This window comes from Nycticebus coucang, chromosome 7, assembly GCF_027406575.1.
Source record: "Nycticebus coucang isolate mNycCou1 chromosome 7, mNycCou1.pri, whole genome shotgun sequence".
Taxonomy (NCBI): domain Eukaryota; kingdom Metazoa; phylum Chordata; class Mammalia; order Primates; family Lorisidae; genus Nycticebus; species Nycticebus coucang.
The window spans coordinates 75,854,338-75,877,516 of record NC_069786.1 but is presented as its reverse complement, the minus strand read 5'-3'; the positions used below and the strand labels follow the sequence as shown (position 1 = coordinate 75,877,516).

General features: G+C 36.4%; 1 protein-coding gene across 4 annotated transcripts in view; it reads left to right on the top strand.

Annotated features, from left to right (window-relative positions):
- SESTD1 (SEC14 and spectrin domain containing 1) overlaps positions 1 to 23,179 on the top strand; it is a 134,446-nt gene that overhangs the window by 4,803 nt on the left and 106,464 nt on the right. Inside the window, exon 2 of one of the 4 annotated variants that reach the window (XM_053597674.1) lies at positions 1,364 to 1,494. The exons of the other annotated variants lie outside the window; for them this stretch is intronic. The gene's annotated coding sequence lies outside the window, so the exon portion shown is untranslated. The remainder of the gene's footprint in view (positions 1 to 1,363; positions 1,495 to 23,179) is intronic. 4 annotated transcript variants of the gene reach the window in all.

Sequence of the window (23,179 nt, the reverse complement as noted above, 5' to 3'; positions counted from 1 at the left end):
TTACATGCCCCACCATACATACATGTAAGTTTGTATTCACAGTGGTTTTTCTTTTAGAGATGGCATAATGCTAAACATATTTTCTTTTTCACTTAAATGTATTAAGACTTTTGCATCTGTATTCACAAAAGGTAAACATAATATTTATGTTTCCTTTTAAGTTTGCAATCCTAGCCTGATAAGAGTAAGCTGGCCTCCAAGGATGAAGGGGAAACTTTTCACCCTTTTCTGTGCTGGAGAACAGTTTAAAATAGTCTGCCCTACAAACGTTTACTGGAAATCACCTGACAACTGGGGGAGGGAGAAAGTCTGAGATGACCTTTCCCATTTTCCCTGTTTTTATTGTTCTGTCAAGTTTCAGCAGTTGTTTTCTATTACCTTTTATGAGTAAATTGATGAAGGTAAATGATTAAATAAATTAATGTGTGCAGGAATGGGAATGGACTTTTCTTAGAGAGACCCAGGGTGAAGTCCTCCACTTCTGTTTGCTAAATGTGTAACCTGTGGCAAGTTTATTTACCCTCTTCAAAGTTGTTTTCTCACTGTCAAATGGCAATAATTTCTACCTCACAGGAATGTGGAAACTGTTAAATGATATGTGAGCTACTGTGTGAAAAGACTCAGTCGTTGCACCTAATAAAAATGAAAAAACTTATAAACTAACATGCCATAAAAATGAAAGTTTGTTACCATAGTTAACATAATTATGTTTTAGCTTAATAGACACAAATTTAAGGAGATAGGATGGTGGAGGTAGGGATGATTTCCACAAAAAAATCGAAAGGATCTGTAAACATTTCTAGGTCTTTTAGAGTTTAATTCTGGCAGTGATTTCTAAATTCTCATCCTCTCTTTGAGGCAGGATGGTAGGTAAAAGTAGACCTGGAATTAATCTTGTGTTATCACTTGTTAGCCCTTGACTTGGGACAAGTTAATCTCTCTCAGTAAAAGGGGATAACACTTACTTTATAGGGTAGTTATGAAAAAGGAGATTAATATAGTGCCTGGCACGTAAGAAGTGTTCAAACAGTTATTTTCCACCCCTGCATGGAATGAATGCCCAGTAGTGACAAGCCTAAGATACTGGGCTCCGCTGTTTTAAAGCTGCTTGGTGGAGTTAAGAACATTAAGCCCTAAGTCAGAGTTTTGGTCTGTACTGTGTTAGCCATTAGCCTTGGACACGTCACCTAATGCTCACATCCTGGTTTCTTCACCCATTTAAAAAAAAAAAAAAGCAAGAGAACTAACACTTAGGGAGGACCTATTTTGTATGTGTTCACTAGGTAATTTACAAACCTTATCTCCTTTAATCCTTCCAGTAATCCTGTCAGATAGAGATGGTTGTCATTTCTCTCTTTCATAGATGAAGAAACAAAGGTGAGGGGCTGAGAGGACCCCTCAGCCCTTGCCGTGTTTTTGTCACACTTCCAGCTTCTCCTTGTGGGGATGGTAGGGCATGCCCTACGTAGGAGGAACATCAAATGAGAGCCTATTGTAAGTGGAAATAACAACTGTACAAATAAACTGAACCAGTGTATTATGAGACTCCTTACTTATTAATGATTTCCATTAATAAAATACAAATGGAGGGCTGTTAATGTGTTCTAATGCCTATACTTAAGAGTAGTAATTTTAGTTAATACTTTGTTCTCATAATTGCTTTACCTAAATAATTTATTACTTAGTCCTCCCAATATTGCATTTCCAGTTTAACCAGATACAGGAGAGGGGACAGGTAATGTTCCTAAAGAAGAAAATAAATTCATTTCATAGTAGTACGTTTTATGTTTGAGAGCCGGAAAGTACGGTTCTCTGGCAGTTTGGCATTTGCAGAAACTGCAGATTCTTGGAAAGCAGAGAAAAATCTCCGCATTATAATTCATTGTCTTCTAGTGGACTTGCAGAGAGTCATTTAGAAAATGAACCTGCCTTTGTCAGCTGGTTTGTAAAGAGCTATTGATTATATTCTTGAAAGATAGGAATATCGTCTTTCCTTTAACAGGGGTTGCCAAAGGTTTTGCTTATGTGTTCTGTTTTATTTGATCAGATTCAATGGTATTGATTTAGTATTTCTGCAAGCTTTGTGCTAGAGATATGCAAAACAAAAAATGCTGTTGGGAGATCACAAATTAAATTTTGACTCAGTCATAGTATAGAAATTTTAGGAATTCTATCTATTAGGGCTTCAGTTAGCATATTTGTTTAGTAGAACTGGGAATTCCTATGTTTAGAGAATTTTTATCAGAAGAGGTTTGAATTGCACTATGTAAATTCTCACTGAAAATGAATGCTTTTTTTCCCCAAATATAAAACATCTTGGAGTTATATATAAGAATTAGAAGACATAGTTCTTTCCTTCAAGGCATTTATAATCTAGTTAAGCCAAGTCAAAGGACAGATGGCTCTTAAAGGTTGTGACTTCTCTTTGTAAAATCAATTTTGCTGCATTGGGCTTTGGTAAGGTGCCATATGTGTCTCCTGGGGAACAGTTTCAGAGACAACCGAACCCTTTGAGTTGTGTATCTTAGGTATGTTGGTCATTTTTATAAGGTTTCTCTTTACTATAAATAGAAAAGGTACTATAAATACCTCATACTGTTTGCTATAAGGACCATGAATAGTTCCCCTTCTCAGTATTCTTCTGCTTATCTCCAGGACTGCCTGGGTTTTTCTTTTTTGCGATGTCTACTGGAAAGCCAAAGCTAGATTTGTGACCCATCCCAGAATAGGCAAATAGGTTTATGTTGTACAGTTTTTAGCCTTTTTCCTGGAACTCTTCTCGGTTCTTTTCTTTCTACTTTTATCTTTAGTTTTTTAACTTTTTATTTTCTATTCATTCTGGTGTCTTTAATACTTCACAGAACAAAATAGGATATATACCGAGTATAAATACATGTATATCTTAATGCTATTACCAGTTCTAACCACCACAACAAGGCAATTTAATTTGTAAAAAAGTTTTTTAAGAGACAGGTCTCACCGGAGTACAGTAACATCATCATAACTCATTGTAACCTCAAACTCCTGGGCCTAAGTGATCTTCCCATCTCAGCCTCCTGAGTAGCTGGGACTTACTGCCTGGCTGGTTTTTTTTTTTTTTTTTTTTTTTTTGTAGAGACAGGGATCTTATTATGTTAGACTGGTTTGAACTCCTGGTCTCAAGTGATTGTTTTGCTTTAGCCTCCCAGAGTGCTGCAAATTAGGCACGAACCACTGTGCCTGGCCATAACTAAATATTGGAATGAAGGGAGTCACACGAATGTTTTGGTTTCCCAGTACATGTGAAGTTAAGTTTACAGTATATTGTAGTCTATTGCGCTAATAGCATTATGTCTAAAAAATAATATATATCTTAATTAAGAAATACTTTTTTTGCTAAAAAGTACTACCAGTCATCTGAGCCTATGCAATGATGTAACCTTTTGGTTGGTAGAGTGCCTTGCTTGATTTGCTGAAATTTGTGCTGGCTGCAACAATTTCTTAAAATAAGAAGATGAAGTTTATTGCATTGATGACTTTTTTCCATCAAAAATTTCTCTGTAGTATGAATTACTGTTTGATGGTATTTGAGCCACAGTGCAACATCTTTCAAAATTGGATCAATCCTCTCAAACCCTGATGCTGCTTTATCAGCTAAGTTCCTGTAATATTCTAAATCCTTTGTTGTTATTTCGACAGCGTTCACAGCAGGTTCAGTAGGATTAAATTCCTTCTCAAGAAACCACCTTCTTTGCTCATCCATAAAAAGCAAAAAGCAACTCATCTTTTCAAGTTTTATCATGAGATTGTAGAAATTCAGTCACATCTTCAGGATTTGTTTGAATTCTAGTTCTCTTTATTTTATATACCACATCTGCAGTTACTTCCTCTGCTGAAGTCTTAAACCCCTTGAAGTCATTCATAAAGGTTGGAATCAACTTTTTTCATATACCTGTTCCTGTTGAAATTTTGACCTTTTCCCATGAATCAAGAATGTTCTTCATGGTTACTAAAATGGTGAATCTTTTCTAGAAGGTTTTCAATTTACTTTACCAAGATCTATCAGAGTACTCACTGTCTATGGCAGCTATACCCTTATGAAACAAATTTCTTAAATAATAAGGTTTGAATTGCTCCTTGATCCATGGGCTACAAAATAGGTATTACGTTAGCAGGCATGAAGAAAACATTAATTTCCTCATATATAACCATTGAGCTTTTGTGTGACCAGGTGCATTGCCAGTGGGCAGTAATATTTTGAAAGGAGTCTCTTTTTCTGAGCAGTAAATCTCAATAGGCTTAAAATATTCTGTAAACCATGCTGTAGAATAGGTGGATACACTGTCATTCAGGCTTTGTTGTGCCATTTAGAGTGTACAGGTGAAATAGTTTTAGCGTAATTTTTTTTTATTTTTTGTGTCAACCTTTTGCTCGCTGCTTCAGCTGGAGTGCAGTGGCTCTATCAGCAACCATAGCCCATTGTAGCCTTGAACTTCTAGCTTCAAGGGATCCTTCTGCTTCAGACTCCTGAGTAATTGGGAGTACATGCATGCACCACCACATCTGGTTAATTAAAAAAGTATGTTTAGAGACGGGATCTCACTACGTTGCTCAAGCTGGTCTCAAACTCCTGGCCTCAAGCAGTCCTCCCAACTCAGCTTCCCAAGTGATGATGGGGTTACAGGTGTGAGGGAACCATTGTGCTCATCTGATTTTTGGCATACTTCTTAAGGGCCCTAGGATTTTCAGAATGGTAAATAAGCATTGGCTTCAACTTAAAGTCTCCAGCAGCCTTAGCCCCTAACAAGAGAGTTAGCCTGTTCTTTGAAGCTTTGAAGCCACTACCTTCTTTCTCAACATTTAAGTCCTAGATGGTGTCTTTTCCCCATAGAAGGCTGTTTTGTTTCCATTGAAAACCTGTTGTTTAATGTAACCGCCTTCATCAGTGATCTCAGCTAGATATTCAGGATGATTTGCTGCCGCTTCTACGTTAGCACTTGTTGCTTTACTTGCATTTTTATATTTGAGAGTTGTCTTCTTCCCTTCAACCTCAGGAACCAACTCTGCTAGCTTCAAACTTTTGTAGTTTCCTTGCCTCTCTTATCTTCATGGAATTGAGAGTTTGGTCTTTGCTCTGAATTAGGTTTTCGCTTCAGAGAGTGTTGTGGCTGGTTTGATCTTCTATCCAGAGCACTAAAACTTTCTCCTTATTAGCCGTTTAACTTTGTTACCATTTGTGCATTTATTGGAGTAATTGCACTTTTTATTTCCTTCATGAAAATTTCCTTCGCATTCACGACTTATCTGTTTGGCACAAGAGGCCTGTCTTGGCTTTTAACTCGCTTTCCTTAGTGAGTTTACCCATTTTTAGCTTTTGATTTAAAGAGAGACATTTGCTCTTCCTTTCACTTGAACACCTAAAGGTATCGGAGGGTTATCAATTGGCCTAATTTTGGTATTGCTGTGTCTCAGGGTATGGGGAAACCTGAGAACACGAGAGAGATGGCAATCGCCAGTGGGTGGAGCAGTCAGAACACATGTAGCATTATTGATTAAGTTTGTGTCTTCTGTGGGTATGGTTTGTGGCACCCTCAGTTACAGTCGTACAGTGGTAACATCAAAGATCACTTATCACAGATCACCATAGCAGGTATAATAATTATGAAAAAGTTTGAAATATTGTGAGAATCACCAAAATTTGACTAAGTAACACAAAGTGAACACATGCTATTGGGAACATGGGCCAATAGACTTGCTGAATGCAGGGTTGCCATAAACCTTCAGTTTGTAAAAATGTATTATCTGCAAGGCTCAGTTAAGTACAATAAGATGACGGGTGCCTGTAAGTAAGCCAGAAATCCATGAAGAGACATATCAAGGTAAAAAGATGAATGTAGTAGTGACCAGATATGGCAAATTGGTTTTATTTCATAGGCCAGCTTTGATTGGTAATGGTGACTGCCTAGAACACTGTGTTGAGAAGTACTTGGAGGCAGCATCTGGCTTTAGGTGGGAAGGGGCACTGTGATCACTTGCGTGGGTAGCAGTAGTGATGGCCTGAGTGTGTTTGCTGTCCTCAATATACATAAAATATATAGGATGCTAAATAGCACAGCAGGTGGGTAGCTTTTAAGTTTAGAGCTAGGTTTTTCAGGGAGAGATAGGATTTGAGGAAAAAGCTGGTGACTTGTTGGGAATGGCAGTCATATTGGCTTATGTTGAGTAAAATGTCCGTAATGCCTCGAGGAGAAAGGAGATTAGTAGAAAAACTGAAAAGTAGACGTATGGAATGCCTTAATGATAAAGGAATTCCTTAATGATAAATAAGGGAGATTATTCTTTTTTATCTCCTCATTTTTTTTCTAATCAATCCCTTGTGTTATTTCTGCAGTCTTTTTCTTATTCAGGTCCTGGTCATCCTTTTTATTTTTAAAGTTAATTATTTTTTGAATAAGTAATCTATTAATTGTTTCAAAATGTAAAAGGTATAAGAGGTCACATGAAAACTTTTCCTTTTATTTCTGTTCCTTAGCTATTTTGTTTTCTTTTCCACAAAGTCAACCAGTGTCATCAGATTCTTAGTATTTTTCCAGAAGTATCTTATGTACATGTAACTGCTTTCACATCCTTTTTACACAAATGATACTTCTCTGCCTGTGCTTCTTCCACACCACACACAGTGTTTTGCACCTTACCTTTTGTACCTTTTTTGAGATTCTTTTTTCATATCGATACATGAAGAGCTTTCTTTTTTCTTCAGATAAACTTTGTGTTTTGAAGTGATTTTAAATTTACACAAAAGTTGCAAAATTTGTGCAGAGTTACTAAATACACCTCACTTGATTTGTTTCCCCTAACATTATCTTACTGTGGTACATTTGTTGAAACTAAGAGACCAAAATTGGTATGATATGTTAACTAAACTTCAGACTTTATTTGGATATCACCAGTTTTTCCATTAATGTCATTTCTCTGTTCCAGGATCCCATCCAGAATACCGGATTTTTGGCCTCTCTGCTGTCCTGACAGTTTCTCAGTCTTGATTTTTATGGTCTTGACAGTTTTAAGGAGTACTGGTCGTGTAATTTATAGAATGTCTGTCAGTTTGGCTTTGTATGGTGTGTTTCTCATGGTTATTGGGTTATGGCTGTTTGAAAGTAATACCACAAAGTTGACTTGTCTTTATCATCATATCACATGAGGGGGTGATAATTTACATGACATCACTGGTGATATTGACTTAGATCCCTTAGTTAAGGTAGTGTTTGCGAGGCTTCTTCACCATATTGTCACTATTTTTGCCTTTCCATATTCTGTTTTTGGAAGGGAGTCATTTCAGTTCAAACCATCCCCAAAGTGGGAAGGAAAATTAAAGTTGCTTGATTAAAAAAAATTATTAATATTACTAGGTGGGTACCATATATCTTATGTAACTGTTTCCCTATTGAGATATATGTATGTAGTATACATGTGTGTACATATATTTTTAGGTAGTTTAGCATATTGTAGTAGTTAAAAGAACAGGCTTTGGAGCTAGACCACCTAGTTGAAATCCTGGCTCTACACTAGCAATGTGATCTTGGGCTACTTTTACTCAGCTCCTAGCTTCTCCAGCTGTACCATAGAGATGTTAATAGCACCCATCTCTTAGGATTGTTGGGAAGATTAAATGAGAAAATGTATAAAGTGCTTAAAACAGTGGCTGCCACTATAACTAAGTGCAAGATAAGTATTTGCTGTATTAAAGTTTTATTACATATTCTTGTCATTACAGTAATAATACAATCATTTTGTATATGTTGTTTGACACACAGTGGTGGCTGGTGGCTATAAGATAAAATCCTAGAAATGGGATTTTTAGATCAAAGACACTTGTATTTGTAATTTTGATAGATAAGCCAAATTTCACTCCATAGAGGTTGTATCCTCTTGTATATCCACCAGGAATATATAAGATCTGTGTTATTGTATCCAATGTGTTGTGAAATTATTTGTTCTTTGCCAATCTACTGGTGCATTTCTTTTATATGAATTAAGTGTATTTTCATGGAGCCATTTGAGAGTTTATGTTTTGATACTGCTTTGTTGTGAACTCAATTGTGCTTCATCAGGTACGAATTGATAAAAAAAAATGTTGCTTGGAGGAAATGATTATAATGACTCAGTAAGGAATAGTTTGGACCTAGAGAAAACTAGAAGAAGTACTGTTATTGCAGGATGGACAGACTGAGAAAGGGGTTGCCGGGGCGGTGCCTGTGGCTCAGTTGATAAGATGCCGGCCCCATATACCGAGGGTGATGGGTTCAAACCCGGCCCTGGCTGAACTGCAACCAAAAAATAGCTGGGTGTTGTGGCGGGCGCCTGTAGTCCCAGCTACTTGGGAGGCTGAGGCAACTTAAGCCCAGGAGTTGGAGGTTGCTGTGAGCTGTGTGAGGCCATGGCACTCTACCGAGGGCCGTAAAGTGAGACTCTGTCTCTACAAAATAAAAAACAAAAACAAAAACGAGAAAGGGGTTGCCAAACTGCTGACTTCTTTTCTAGTGTGACAGACAGCATGGTGTCTTGGAGAGAGAAGAAGTTTTAAGAAGAATTACCATGCAACATTTGAAACCAGCAGTGAATGAAGCTACAGAAGTGGGATTTTTGTATCAAAGTAAAACAAAAATTCAAATTAGTCTGATACACCTTCCATTATATACATTTTTTTTTATTTTCCAAATAATAAGGCACGAAGTAAAGGTAGCTTGCATATATAATTGTAATTAACTTCAGTATTCAATTTTAGAAGTTATTTCTCCCATTTTGTCTTCCAATATGTCTAATTGTTACCAGTTAGTAGCTTTTCCCCCTGATATCAAATACTGTTTAATGGTCATTATCATTATTAAATTGCCTTCCCCTCAAACCGTGTTCTACCCTAGCTTCCTGATTCTCAGACACAAAATTGCTGACTTACTTTTTATCAGCTGGGTGGGAGTGGTGGTCATTGTGGGAGTGGTGGTGATTGATCCTTTGCTCTTTTCCTTGTGTTTGAGTTTCAGTTTGGGAGTCTGTGTTTTAATGCATCTCTTCTCCCCAGACATTCATAGTTCATTTATCCCTCATGGGATTGAGTCCATAAAAACTCTGGGATGTGAACACAGATTTCTGGGGGTCGGAGAGGAACTGGAGATACAGAAAGGGTCACCATGCTGAAGGAAGGAAAGGGATATCAAATCAGGAAAAGGAAGTAGACATGATGAAAATTCTCTGGATCCTTGGAATTTGAGAATCTTGGGTTCTGAATAATTAAGGTTAAAAGAGTGGTAAGGGAGGGCAAAGGACTCAAGTAACCTATTAACTCTCTGTACTGAGTTCTCCCAGGTGTGGTATCAGTACTAAAGCAATTCTAGTGGTGTCAGCAAAATAAGAAACAAAGCCCCTACTTCCTCGAGTAAACCAAGTCAACCCAAAAGGTAAAAATTTCTCCTAGCTACCTTAAAATAAAAAATAAGTTCATTGAAAGATGGTTCAGTCCTTGTTTAGTTTTTTTCTGATTTGATAGTGGAAGGTGGAAGTGGATAGTGGACTCCTGGGATGGGAAATGTGAAGAATCCATTGAGGAGTTGGAAGGCAAGAGAGATGGCAGCTGAGAGGCACTCAGAAGACTAACTGGGTTGGTTTTTCATTGTTTTTTTTTTTTTTACACTTTTACTGGGTCTTGGATTATCTTTATTCACAAATAAAAAGTTCTATACCAGATAATCCCCTCTGTAGCAGAGGTAGCTAACCAGGTATCCATCGTGAGTTGCAGTGACTACCCACACTTTGTAATTTAGGGTTGTGTCTCATTATTTTCGGGAACACAAGCTTATTCTCTCTCTTTCTTGGAGAATAGCAGGAACTCCAAGCTTAGAAATAAAGGGTCCCTGAGTAAAGCAGTTGGCAACACTTGGACTACAGTTTAATTCTGTCTTAAGCATATAATTTCTGTTAAAAGGCCATTTGAGTTAAACCGCTTTTATACCTTGTGAGAATATGTAAGCCTGTCCGATATGAGTAATACCTTAGTGTGAATCATTAAGCAGAAAATCATTATTTTTCTCCTTCATACATCGCTGACATCAGATACTATAGAAATAAGAATGTCGATGGGAGAATTTTATTATTGAATGCATTGCTGACATCACATTTAATGTATTGCTGACATCATATACCATAGAAATAAGAATGTTGATGGAAAGAAAGTTTTATTATTTATGTCTAGTCTCAGTGCGTTCAGGCTGCTGTAACAAACTACCATATTTTAGGTGGCTTATAACCAACAAAAATTTGTTTCTTACCATTTTAGGGGCTAGGAAGTCCAAGATCAAAGCACACTGACAGAGTTGGTGTCTGGTGAGGGCCAGCTTTTTGGTTTATGGATGACTGTCTTCTTACTGTGCAAGACCAGCACACAGATATTGTACTTGTTTTGTTAAATTTACACCTAAGTATTTAATTCTTTGGAGTGATTATCAATTGTGTTATCTTTTTTAATTTCATTGTTCACAAATTCATACTAGTATGTAGAAATACAACATATTTCGCGTGTTTATCTTGTATCCTCCAACTTTACTGACCTCAGTTATTAGTTTTGGGGTAGATATCTTGAAATGTATGCAATTAGGTCATTTGCAAATAGGCCCAGTCTTATTTCTTCTGTTTTGGTCTTTAGCCGTTTATTATGTCTTGCCGTTGCACTGACTAGCACTTCCAGCACTGACTAAAACTTGTGGCACTCTGTGGAATGAGATTTGTGAAAGTGGACACACTCGCCATGTTCCTTCTATTAGAGAAAAGCATTCGGTCTTTCACAATTAACTCTAATGTTAGCTGTCAGTCTTTTGTATAAGCCTTTCTCAAGTTGAGGGAGTTCTGCTCTAGGCTTTTTTTAGAGTTTTTACCATGAATTGGTGATGAATTTTGCCTGTCGCTCTTTCTGCAACTATTAATATGATTGTGGTTTTTCCTTTTTAACTTGTTAATATGGTGGATTACACTGATTTTCTAATACTGACTCAGCCTTACAGCCCTCTAATGAATCCCACTTGATCATGTTATGTCTTTTTTTAATGTATTGCTGAATACTGTTTGCTAATATTTAGTTTAGGATTTTTACATTTGCATTCATGTCTTTGTTTTTGGCATCAGGGTTAATACTGGCTTCATAAAATGAAATGGAAAGTGTTTCCTCTTCTTTCATTTCTGGAAAAGATTGTGTAGAATTGGTGTTAATTGCTAGACTTCCGCAGCGAGACTATCTGGGCTTGGAGATTTCTTGCTTCCATTTTTTTCCTCTTTGAATTTTATAAATTATGGATTTACTTCATTTGGTAACTAAAGAACTATTCTAACTATCTGTGTTTTGTTAGGTGGGTTGTGGTAGTCTGTGTTTTTGAAGAAGTGGCCCATTTAGTCTAAAAGTGTACAGAGCTGTTCATAATACTTCCTCCTCCTCTTGCTGTCTGCGGAGCCTGCAGTGGTATCCCTGTTTCATTGTAGATATTGGTATTTGGTGTCTTCTCTCCTTTTCTTTCTTTATTCTTTCTGTTTTCTCTTTCTGCTTGCTTTTAGTTTATTTTACTCTTCTCTTGGAGCGAGAGCTTAGATTACTGGTTTGAGAGTTTTCCTTTTCCTAACGTGTACGTTTAGTGCTATAAATTTCCTTTCAGCATTGCTTTTTCTGTGTTCTGCATTTTTTTGGATATATTGTACTTTCATTTTCACTCAGTTCAATGTACAGAACCTCTGTAAGCTGACCATCCAAAGGACTTTAACAAACTGACCGACGACATACACAGGTGGTCAACACAAGGAACTTCCATTGAGTACATGTGGTGCATGTCTAGTCCATGACAATTAGCTCAGCTTAAGGAGATGGTCAATGTAGGGAGGTGGTCAGCTGTGGAGGCTCTACTGTATTTTCCTTTTTTGGTCCCTGGGTTATATAAATTTTTCAATTTATTTATTCATATACCCTGTTGTACTTTTAAGACATTCCTAATTATTTAGCATCTTAAATAATGCTGTCAGAAATAACATCTTTGGGTAGCTTCCAAATTCTAAAGGTGAGCTTTCTAGACTTCTATAAATGTATAAATGTATAAAAACCTTGTTAGGTAATAAAAGAATATGTGGAATAAATATAAATAAAGAATAAATTCTGAATGGAATTTGATAATGGGAGCCCAAGTCCTGTTCCATAGGTTGGATTTAGGCCAACTGCTGAATGGATCTTTCCAATGAGTTTTACCATTAGTCTTCTGTTTTCAGTCTGCCGCCTCCTCATGGGTTATTTAGAAGTGTATTCCTGGATTTCTAAGTTTTTAAGATTTTTTTTTGTTGTTCTGTTACTGATTTCTAGTTTGAGTCTTGTCAGAGGAAATATTTTATAGGAGTCCAGTTTTTTGAAAATTTGAGGTTTGCTTTATCCCTCAGGGTCTATCTTGGCGTGGTCTATCCTAGTATATGATTCATGGGCATTTGGAAAGGAATGTCTGTTCTGCTGCTGTTTGGAATATTCTGTGTATATGACTAGATTCTGTTGATTTAGGATTATTGAGCTTTTCTATGTCTTCATTGAATTTTTTGTCTAGTTATTCTACCACTTTCTGAGAAACAGAGGGCGAAAGAGAGACTGAAGTCTCCAACTGTAATTGTGGATTTGTGTCTTTTCAGTACTTCAGTTTTGCTTCATATATTTTTCAACTTTTGTCATTTGGTGCATACACATTTAGGATTGCTATGTCTTCTTGATGGACTGGCCCTTTTATCATTATATAATATACCTCTCTTGTTGCTAGTAATTTTCTTTGCTCTGAAGTCTACTTTGTCTGATATTAGTATAACCATTCATCTTTTACTTTGGTTAATGTTTATGTGATTTATCTTTTTTCCATCCTTTTACTTTCAACATCCATTTACTGTTATATTTGAAATGGTTCTTTGTAGGGAGCAAATAGTTGAGTCCTGCTTTTAATTCACTCTGTTAATGGCTTTTAATAAATGTATTTAGATTATTTATATTTAGTGTAGCTAATGATATCAATGTTAGGGCTTAAGACTATCTTTTTATTTTTTGTTCTCTATCTGTTTTTCTTTTGCCTTTTTATGGGTCACTTGAACATGTTTTAGAATTCCATTTTGATTTATCTATTGTGTTTTTTAGTGTATTTTTGTGACTCTCTTTTGGTAGTTTCTCTAAGTATTACATTATATATATACATAACTTATTACAGTTTACTTTGTCATCATCTTACCAGTTTGAGTGAAGTATAGAAATCTTACCTCCCTTTGTCTCTTTATTCTCCCCATTTGTAATATAATTGTTTTAAAAAGTTTCTAAATAGAACCTTGTCAGGCAGATGTAAGTTTGCTTCAGCTGTCGAACGTAATTTAGGAAACTCAAAAGGACAGTGAAAGTCTATTGTATGTAACCCATATTTTTGCTTATCATATTTCTTCCTGCTATTCTGTGTTTCAATTTTTTAATTATCTTTTCACTTAGAGAACTTATTTTAGCCATTCTTTTAGGGTATATCTGTTGGTGAAAATGCTGCTTGGTTTTTCTTTTTTTTTTTTTTTGACACAGAGTCTCACTTTGTTACCCTCAGTAGAGTGCTGTGGCATCGTAACCCATAACAACCTCAAACTCTTGGGCTCAAGTGATCCTCTTGCTTAAGCTCTTGAGTAGCTGGGACTATAGGTGCCCATCACAGCAATCGGCTAGTTTAAAGATCTTGTTCAGGCTGGTCTTGAACTCCTGAGCTCAAGCCATCCACCCACCACCCCCACCCCTGGGTCTCCCAGAGTGCTAGGATTACAGGCACAAGCCATTGCACCCAACCCATCTGAGAATATCTTGATTTCTCCCTCATGCCTAAAAGATATTTTTGCTGAGTGTAGAATTCCGAGTTGACTGTTTTCAGCACTTGAAAAATATTGTGCCACTCCCTTTTGGCATTCATGGTTTTCAGTGAGAAACCTACTGTCATTTGAATTATTTTTACCCCCATGGGTAAGATTTTTTTTAATTTTCTGAATACTTTCTTTGTCCTTAGCTTTCAGAAATTTTATTATGATGTAACTTGGCACAGATTATTTTTGTGTCTTTCCTATTTAGGGTTCACTCAGGTTCTTGAATCTGTAGGTATTTGGCCCTGGCCAAATTGGGAAAGTTTTTACACATTATTTCTTGAAGTACTTTTTTTAGTCCCTTCATTCCCTTTTGCCCATACTTGTGAGACTTTGATATCACAAGTATTTGATCTTTTGTTGTGGTTTCATAGGTACCTGGGGATCTGTTTGTTTGTCTTTTAGTCTATTTTTTATTATTAAGAGAATGTGGTTTCTCATACTTTATAATTCACTGGTTCTTTCCCTTATTCCATCATTCTGTTGTTGAGCTTATTTACTGAGCTTTTTTTATTCAGTTATATTTTTCAGTCCTATAGTTTCCATTTGGTTCCTGTTTATATTTTCTATTACTTTGCTAAGAGTTTCTCTTTCTTTGGTGAATCTATTTTTCATTTGTTTCAGGCATGTTTGTAATTGCTTGTTGAAGCGTTTTTATCATAGTTGTTTAAATTGTTGACAGGTAATTCCAACAGTGCCCCATGTGGGCTCCACTCACATAGCAGGGATGGGTGATATAAGGGGATGAGGGCTTATTGCCAGAAGAATGTCTTGGAGCTCTACTTGGTCTTCTCTGGCTCTGCCCTGCAGGGAGTGTTGGATACCTCCTTACAGACTTCTAAGAGTAGAAATCTAGGCTCCCCATGTGGCTTTTGCTGGCATGGGTGGGAGTGAGCCTACAGTGCTTGGCTAGAGTAGCAGTATTTTTGTCTTAAGTTTTCTGTCTTGCTAGACTGCCCTTTCCTGGTCTTTTGGCTAAAGACTTTTATTGGAGCTTTGTTTTTGTTTTCCACCATTGGTATTTCCAGATTGCCACCTTTTCATTTGCAAGTTAAAATATAATGAGGCAAAAAGCAAACACAGGGACACATACTACCAAGTTGTTTCTAGTCAGTCCACCTTTCTCTCTTTACCTTTCACAGACTTCTTAAGCTTGTTTTATCTGTAATGTTTTTAGGGCTTTTAGTGGCACTTAGTGAGATACATAGGAAAAAGTACATCTACTCCATCTTCCAGGAAGTGGACTGCTGAATTATTCCCTTTAAAAAAAAACCTCTAGTAACTCTGCTGCCTAAAGACTAACACAGTTTCTTGGTTTGTCATTCAGTCAGCTTTGAATCTATACACAATCTTAGCTTTTTCTACATTTCCACCTCCTGTTTATCTCTGTCACACCATTGTATATGATGGAACCCTGAAAGTTCTCCTTTGTTCTGTAAGATTCTGCACTTATACTGTTTGTATAAACAAGGCCTTGTGTTCTTCTTTCTGAAATGTCCAAATCCTTATCTTAGGCTGTATATCCCATCACCTTGTAACTTGCAGGTTGTTAGGTATTTTTATCATTAAATATTTTGAAGGATGTGGAACTATAATTATTGCAGAATGTCAAATAATGTGTTCTGCACTATAATAGTTTCATATGCCTTCTGAAGCAATTCATTGTAAGTTTGATTCTTAAAATACTTGTTCACCATCATATGGTTGTGGAGGACCTACTCTTGTTGGTATTGGACTGGATTACTAGATAATTTAGATAATTTAGTTGAATGACATTTCATTCAGAATAAGTGTTATTAAAGCTAAATAACACCTTAATATTTTAGGCTGTGTTAATAATTGTATAACATGGCTAGTGGTTTTGAGTCCTAGCTGTGCATTGTGGAGCTTTGAAATAATTCCTGTGCTGAAACCCAGAGATTCTGATTCATTTGGTTTGGTAGGGGGTGTGGCGCCCTGGCATTGGTTTTTTTTTTTCTTTTTCTTTTTAAGAGACAGAATCTTGCTCTGTTTCCTAGGCTGGCTGATATTTTCTAAAAGCTCTTTAAGTGATTCTAAATATGTAGCTGGATTAAAAATCTAAGTAAGCACGAGTGGTTTCAGTTATTTTAAAGTTTTGCCCTGGAATGCTTCCATCTGTATAGGCTTAAACTTTGTATTTCAAAGTTTTTACCTTAATAGATTTTTAAAAATTCTGTTATACATCCTTCAAATGACTTACCCATGTGATTGTAATATAAAGGTTATGTGAAATGTGATCTAATTTGCAAAGCGAAGACAACATTTTATGAAAATAATCAGATTTCTTTAGGCAATTGAAAATTATAAAATCCAAGATCATTTTCTCAAACTTTTTAAAATACTGATTTCTTAAAAAAAGAAAAGAAGGTAGTATTAGAAATAGTGCAGAGAATATAGCATCTTATATAGACCATTTAAACCATAGATGTTTTTGTTGAATTAATAATTTTAATCTGATTTTGAATGTTTATTTTCTGGCAAACACCAAGATACTAGTGACCCTTTAGGTCTCTCAACTAGTGGTGAACAAGGAATTTACTGCTAGGGCAGAGAAAGCAGACGTTAGTATTGATGAGTGAGTGTGCCAGTCTTGAGTGTCTTATGGTAAAATTTCTATAGACATTTGGCATCTAAGTAACGTATTTTATTTAGAGACTGATAAGACTTTTGAATAAAAGCAGGTAGGGATTAGGAAAGAAGGGTAAGTCAGAGGAAGGAAAAAAGGAGAAAAGAGGTCAGATAATAGAGAACATAGAGAAAAAATAGAATCGAAGATAAGAATTCAATTAACTTTTATGACAGCAAAGCCTTTCCTCTAAGGAAGAAGAAATTAGGTGTTCTAGTTTGTTATTTTAGAGACAACCATTCAGTTTGGTTAATTATATATGACCTCTGTGAGAAAAATACAGAAAGAATTGTAAATTGACACACACTTTTTCCTGTACTTAGTAATTAATTGGTAATAACTTCCTAGTTTCTTATGGAAACTGAGGTGACTACTTTGAAAGGCTGATCTTAGGGAATGGTAGTGAGAATTATTGGATAATTGTTGAGTTACTTTTCAAATTTTCTATGTTTCTAAATGTAGTGTATACTACAAGTATAATGTGTTATTTAATGTATACATATGGAAGCTAATAACTTTTTTTGAGACACAGTCTCACTCTGTTGCCCCGGATAGAGCGCTCTGGCATCATAGCTCACAGCAACCTAAAACTCTTGGGCTTGAGTAATCCTCTTGCCTCACCTTCTTGAGTAGCTAGGACTACAGGCACCCACCACAATCTATTTTTAGTAGGGAAGAGGGTCTCCTCTTGCTCAGGCTGGCATCAAACTCCTGAGCTCAAGCAATCTACCCACCTCGGCCTCCCAGAGTGCTAGGATTACAGGTGTGAGCCACCATGCCCAGCTAGAATCTAATAATGTTTGAAAAATTTGGTTGATCTATAGTAGGATTTCTAAGGGGAGATCATGGGAAGGTATTATTATTATTATTATTATTATTATTATTATTATTATTATTATTTGCAGTTTTTGGCCAAGGCTGGGTTTGAACCTGCCACCTCTGGTATATGGGACTGGCACCCTACTCCTTGAACCACAGGTGCTGCCCAGGTATTAGTTTTCATTATGCCATCAGTCTTCTGTGGGCTTCTTCATATAATTATACAGTTTACCCTTGAACAATATGGGTTTGAACTGTGCGGGTCCACTTACACAGATATTCTTCCACCTCTGTCACCCCAATACACCCCTTTCCTTCTTCCTCCTCCTCAGTCTACTCAATGTGAGGATAAAGCCCTTGAAGATGATCCACTTCTACTTAATGAGTACTATATATACTTTCTTTATAACATTTTCTTTTTTCCAGCTAAGAATATAGTATATAATACATACGACATACAAAATATGTTAATCAACTGTCCACATTATCTATCAGTAAGCCTTCAAGTCAGTGGTAGGCAATAGCAGTTAAGTTTCTGGGGAGTCAAAAGTTATATGCAGGTTTTACTGCACTTTTTTTTTGCACTTAGTAATTGTGTGTGGGGGTGTCAATGCCTCTAAACCCCATGTTGTTCAGGGGTCAGCTTGTATTTAATGCTTACAGTATTATTTCAAAACTTGTATGCCCTAGTTAGATCTCTATCCTTATGGCAGTAGATAAAGCTACCAAATCCATGGACTCTGCTTTGTGATAAGTGGGGCAAGGGAGGTCTCTGTACTTCCAGACACTGAGGGCAGATTTTGAACTTACGCTTTATGCTACTGAAGGCAGACCTATTGAAGTATTTGGTACATCTGTCTATTACCATTGCTTACTCTGGAAAATAGTTACTTTTCTTATTCTAAACAAAAATAAACTAAATCCTTATAAAAATTAGCTCTTAAAAATATCTCTACGTGAACTCAGTGGTTTATCTTATCACTGAACTAGACTTTGGATTTAAAAGGAAGGGGCACAGACACAATGGTAAGTAAAACTGGCTCAGTCCCTGACCTCATGAAGTGTATACGTTTAATAAATGCTGAATTCTATGCTTATAAGTGTAGGCTATGATGGAAACATTTCGGTAGAGCAGAGCAAGCAAGGATCAAATCATACCAGGTCCCCCCAAAAGTCTAAGAAGTGATTGATCATCAGAAAGCCATCAGAAAAACCAGGAAGGTGAGGATCAAAGACAACAGTAGCAGTGCTAATTTATGTAGTTAGGATTTTGCATATTCTTATGTCATGTTTTTTTCATGAAAGCTTTCACATGGGTATTCTGTAATTAATAATTTAAGGATCTCTGTTTCAGAATTAGAAAATAATTTTATTCCTCACTGTAATATATCAGAAAGGAGGGCATATGTCACATTTGTGATGTTTTCTTTCTTTTTTTTTTTTGAGACAGAGTCTCACTGTGTCACCCTCAGTAGCGTGCTATGGTGTCACAGCTCACAGCAACCTCAAACTCTTGGGCTTTCTCTTCCCTCAGCCTCCCAAGTAGCTAGGATTACAGGTGCCTGCCACAATGCCTGACTATTTTCTTTTTATAGTTGTCATTGTTATTTGGCAGGCCTGGGCTGGGTTCAAACCCACCAGTCCTGGTATATGTGGCTGGTGCCCTAGCTGCTGAACTACAGGCACTGAGCCTGTAATGTTTTCTTTTAAACTTCTTTGCAATGTATAAAATTGTCTTAGTTTCAAGCACTGATTAAATTTTTTATAAAATTGGATTTCAGTCAGGAATTACTTCTTTTAAAGCACCAAAAAGATGATTCTTAAACTTAAATACTGTAAAATAAAACTACTTTGGGTAGTTTTTTTTGCATAAATTTATTTTGGGTCCAATTCATGACTTTAAAGCCTGTGAACTACAAAGTGTTTTTAATCACCCAACAGTAGAATATAAAAATTGGGTCACATTTTCTCAGAACCTTTGGAAAGTGCATACTCCAAACCATCAGTGATACATGGTTGGCTGACAATAAATCTTCTTAAATCTAAGAAAAAAATAAAATAAAATAAAAATTCTACGTCAAATTATCTGTTTTGCAAAGATGAATGTAAAAAAAATTAAGTCTAGGACTTGTTGTAACTTAGATAACAAGCAAGAGCCATGTGTCATCTCCCCTGTGAAAATGTGTATTAGGCTTAAAATTATTTTTTAAAAAAAATTTCTTAGGTTTTCCTTGGTCAGCCTACTGACTGGGGACATCACAATATTTTATTTTGTATCATTTACTATATGCTTGTATGGTGTGTGTATGTGAACATACTCATTGTAACAAACACTATATGAGAATCTCTTATATTCCAGGTAATTCCAAAATAAAAATGATATGGTTCCTTCTGTCAGTACACTCGTGTTAGGAGGGGAGGCAGGGAATAATGAGGGGTAAGTGTAATGGAGTGGAAGGTGAATGATAACACCGAGGAGGGAGAGCGTGGTTACACGTCCTCACATGGAGCGTCGTGTCGGGGAAGGGTTCACAGAGACTGTGAACCTGAGACAGGGTTTAAAACATGAGTAGAAATCTCCTGGACAAAGGATGGTCAATAATGATATTGACAGTAAAGGTGACAGCATAGGTCAGGGCACAATCATGTCACAGCATGGCACATTCCGGGAGCTGCACTTGGTTTCTTGCTGATGAGATAGAGAGGGAGGCAGTGATACAGGCTATGAAGTAGGAAATACTTGATTTCCTTAAGTACTCAGTTTGACTGTTGCTATCTCTGACATTTCAGTTTGACATTTGTTTTTTGTTTTCTTATTGTGAAAGTATACCCTCATTCTTCCACATGCATGTTTTGGCTTGCGATTCTTTCAAAAGTTCTTTTTAGAGCAATTTTTGTGAAACCATGGATAAGTCCAAAGTTTGTGTTGTTTTTGAATATAAGTTCCATTGTGGAACCAATGCAATGCAGACCACTTGAAATGCCAACGAAGTGTTTGGGAAGGACGTGATACATAATATTATGTCCTTGGTTTCAAAAGTTCAGTTCTGGTCATTTTAATCTTGAAAATGAGTTTGTCGGTGATCTCAGACCAAGGTTTATAATGATGAGCTAAAAGCTATAGTGGAAGTGAATCTGTCTCTACCTGTGTGTCAGTTAGCAGCAAGGTTTGACATTACTATTCCAGCAATAGTGGACCGTTTGAAACAACTTGGTGAGGTCAAAAAGCTGAACAGATGGGTTCTGTGTGAATTAAACAGGTGTCAGAAGAGAATTTGTCTTGAAGCTTGCATTTCTTTGCCATCACGACGTAAAGGCAAACCATTTCTACACTGTATTGTTATGTGTGATGAAAAATGGATTGTTTCTGATAATTGCAGGCATTCTGTACTATGGTTTGATAAAGATGAAGTGCCGAAACACAGTCTAAAACCAAATATTCATCAGAAAAAGCTAATGGTGTCTGGTGATCTAGCACTAGCATTATCCACTACAGGTTCATGAAGTCTGGTCAGTGGATTATAGTGGCTGACACTACAGCCACCTGGATGATGTGATCTTGTCGAAGAGTTAGCTATGGGGCATCATTCAGGATTTTCAAGTAAATTAGTGAGATGATTAATTCTGCAAGTGGATGAAGGGTAAATTGAAAGGGGGATGAGTCTATAATCAGGAAATCTCTGAGAAGTTATTTAATAATTGAGGCAATAGTGCTATTGAAGAGAATAGGATAGAGTCAGCAGGTTTTGTGCCGTTTAAGGATAACATGAGGATTTCTCTTACATTTTTGCCTTTTATAATACTATACACATGTATTGGGGAATAATACAGAAAAGCTTATCATCAAATACTATTGTAACACTACCTAAATGTATTCTGTTTTGAAATAATTTCAGACTTAGAAACAAATTGCAAAAATAATTTAAAGAATTTCCATGTAGCCTTCACCCCACATTGTCCTAATATGAACTTATTTTTTTATCATATTTACTTTTTATAAAGCAATAAATAATTACTGTTTCTTTTCTGAACCATTTGAGAGTGGCTTGTGAACATTATGTTTCTTTATGCCTAAATACTTACTTCCATGTGCATTTTCTAAAAAACAAGACAGTAAAGGCTTTTTAAAAAATAGAATCAAGGTATAATCAGTCATTAAAAATCAGGAAATTAAATTGACCTATACTATATAGGCTTTATTTAAATTTTGCTATATTTCTGTATGTCCTTTTAAGTAAAAAAGAAAATATTTTTCTTGTTTTAGGGCCCGTGCAGGATTTCTGTGCTATTTTTCAGTTGTCATGCTTCCTTAGTTTCCTTTAATCTGTAACCCTTCCTTGCTATTTCTTTGTGTTTCATGATAAGACATTTTTGAATATTTTAGAAATATACTACAATTTAGGATTTTTTGATATTTCCTCATGTTTAGATTGAGGTTATGCATTTTTTGGCTGGGGTTCTACAGAAGTGATATGCCTTCAGTGTATCCTACTTGGAGGCTACTGTTTTGTTCCATTACTGGTGATGTATAAGCTTTTATAAACTTGTTATGTTGGAGTTTTCCAGATTTCTCTACTGTAAAATTGCTGTTTTTCTCTTTAAACTAGTATGTATCTTGTGGGGAGATACTTTAAGGCTATGTAAATAATCCTGTTTCTTATAAAATTTTTGCTCACTGGTTTTAAGTTGAAGTCATAATTCATACCTGAATCAGTCTGTGTCCTTTTGACATATGCCATAAATCTTTGCGAATTTTCTTATATTCTGGGAACAGGTGTTCTAGAGTCATCCTATGCTTTGCTTACCCAGACTTAGAATTTGCCTTTCTTTAATGAGCCCTAATTCCTTTTAGTGGGAATGGTATTTAGAAATCAAAATCTGGGCATTTGTTCTCATTGCTACTGAGCGAGCATTACTTTTAGCTCTCGTGTTAGTCAGGGTTCTTTAGAGAAGCAAACCTATGGTGATCGGAATTGGCTTACATGATTATGGAGGTTGGCAAGTCCAGTCTTCAGTGTGGGCCAGCAGGCTGAAGACCCAGGGAGAGCTGGTGTTGGAGTTTGAGGGCACTCAGGTAGGAAGAGTTGACGTAACAGATGAAGTGTGAAGGCAGTCTGCTGGAGGGACCATCTCTCACTGGGGGTTGGTCTTTTTGTTTTATTCATGCTTTCAACTGATTGAATGAGCCCCCCTGTATTATGGAGGGCAGTCTGATCTACCATTCAAATGTAAACCTTTTCCCAAAACACCCTCACAGAAAATATAATAATATTTATCCAAATATCTGGGTACTCTATGCCTAGTCAAGTTAACACATAAAACGTAAGAGCATATACACACATGTACTCTCCCCACATCTGTCTCTGTGTATTAAAAACTATGATGAGGGCAGCGCCTGTGGCTCAAGGAGTAGAGTGCCGGCCCCATATACCAGAGGTGGTGGGTTCAAATCCAGCCCTGGCCAAGAACTGCAAAAAAAAACCAAAAACAAAAAACTATGATGACATATTCCTGTTCTAAACATCCTTGTGAGGTTCATTCTAGCCTCCCTCCCCCCTTCCTTTTGAAACTTCCTTTGACAGTGAGAAGCCTGGCTTCTGTTCTTCCTGGTATACTTATTTGCTTAGTCCTAGAATATACAAAGGAAATTCAGAATTGCTAATCCTTAAGAATGTAAAAATCAAACTCTTTATGGAATTTAATGTTTATTTACGGCTCACTTTTGTTTACAACCTGAGAATATGTAGCAAAAAGATAGTTCAAAAGTTACTTAGGTTAGTTCTTCCTTTCCCCGTTTAG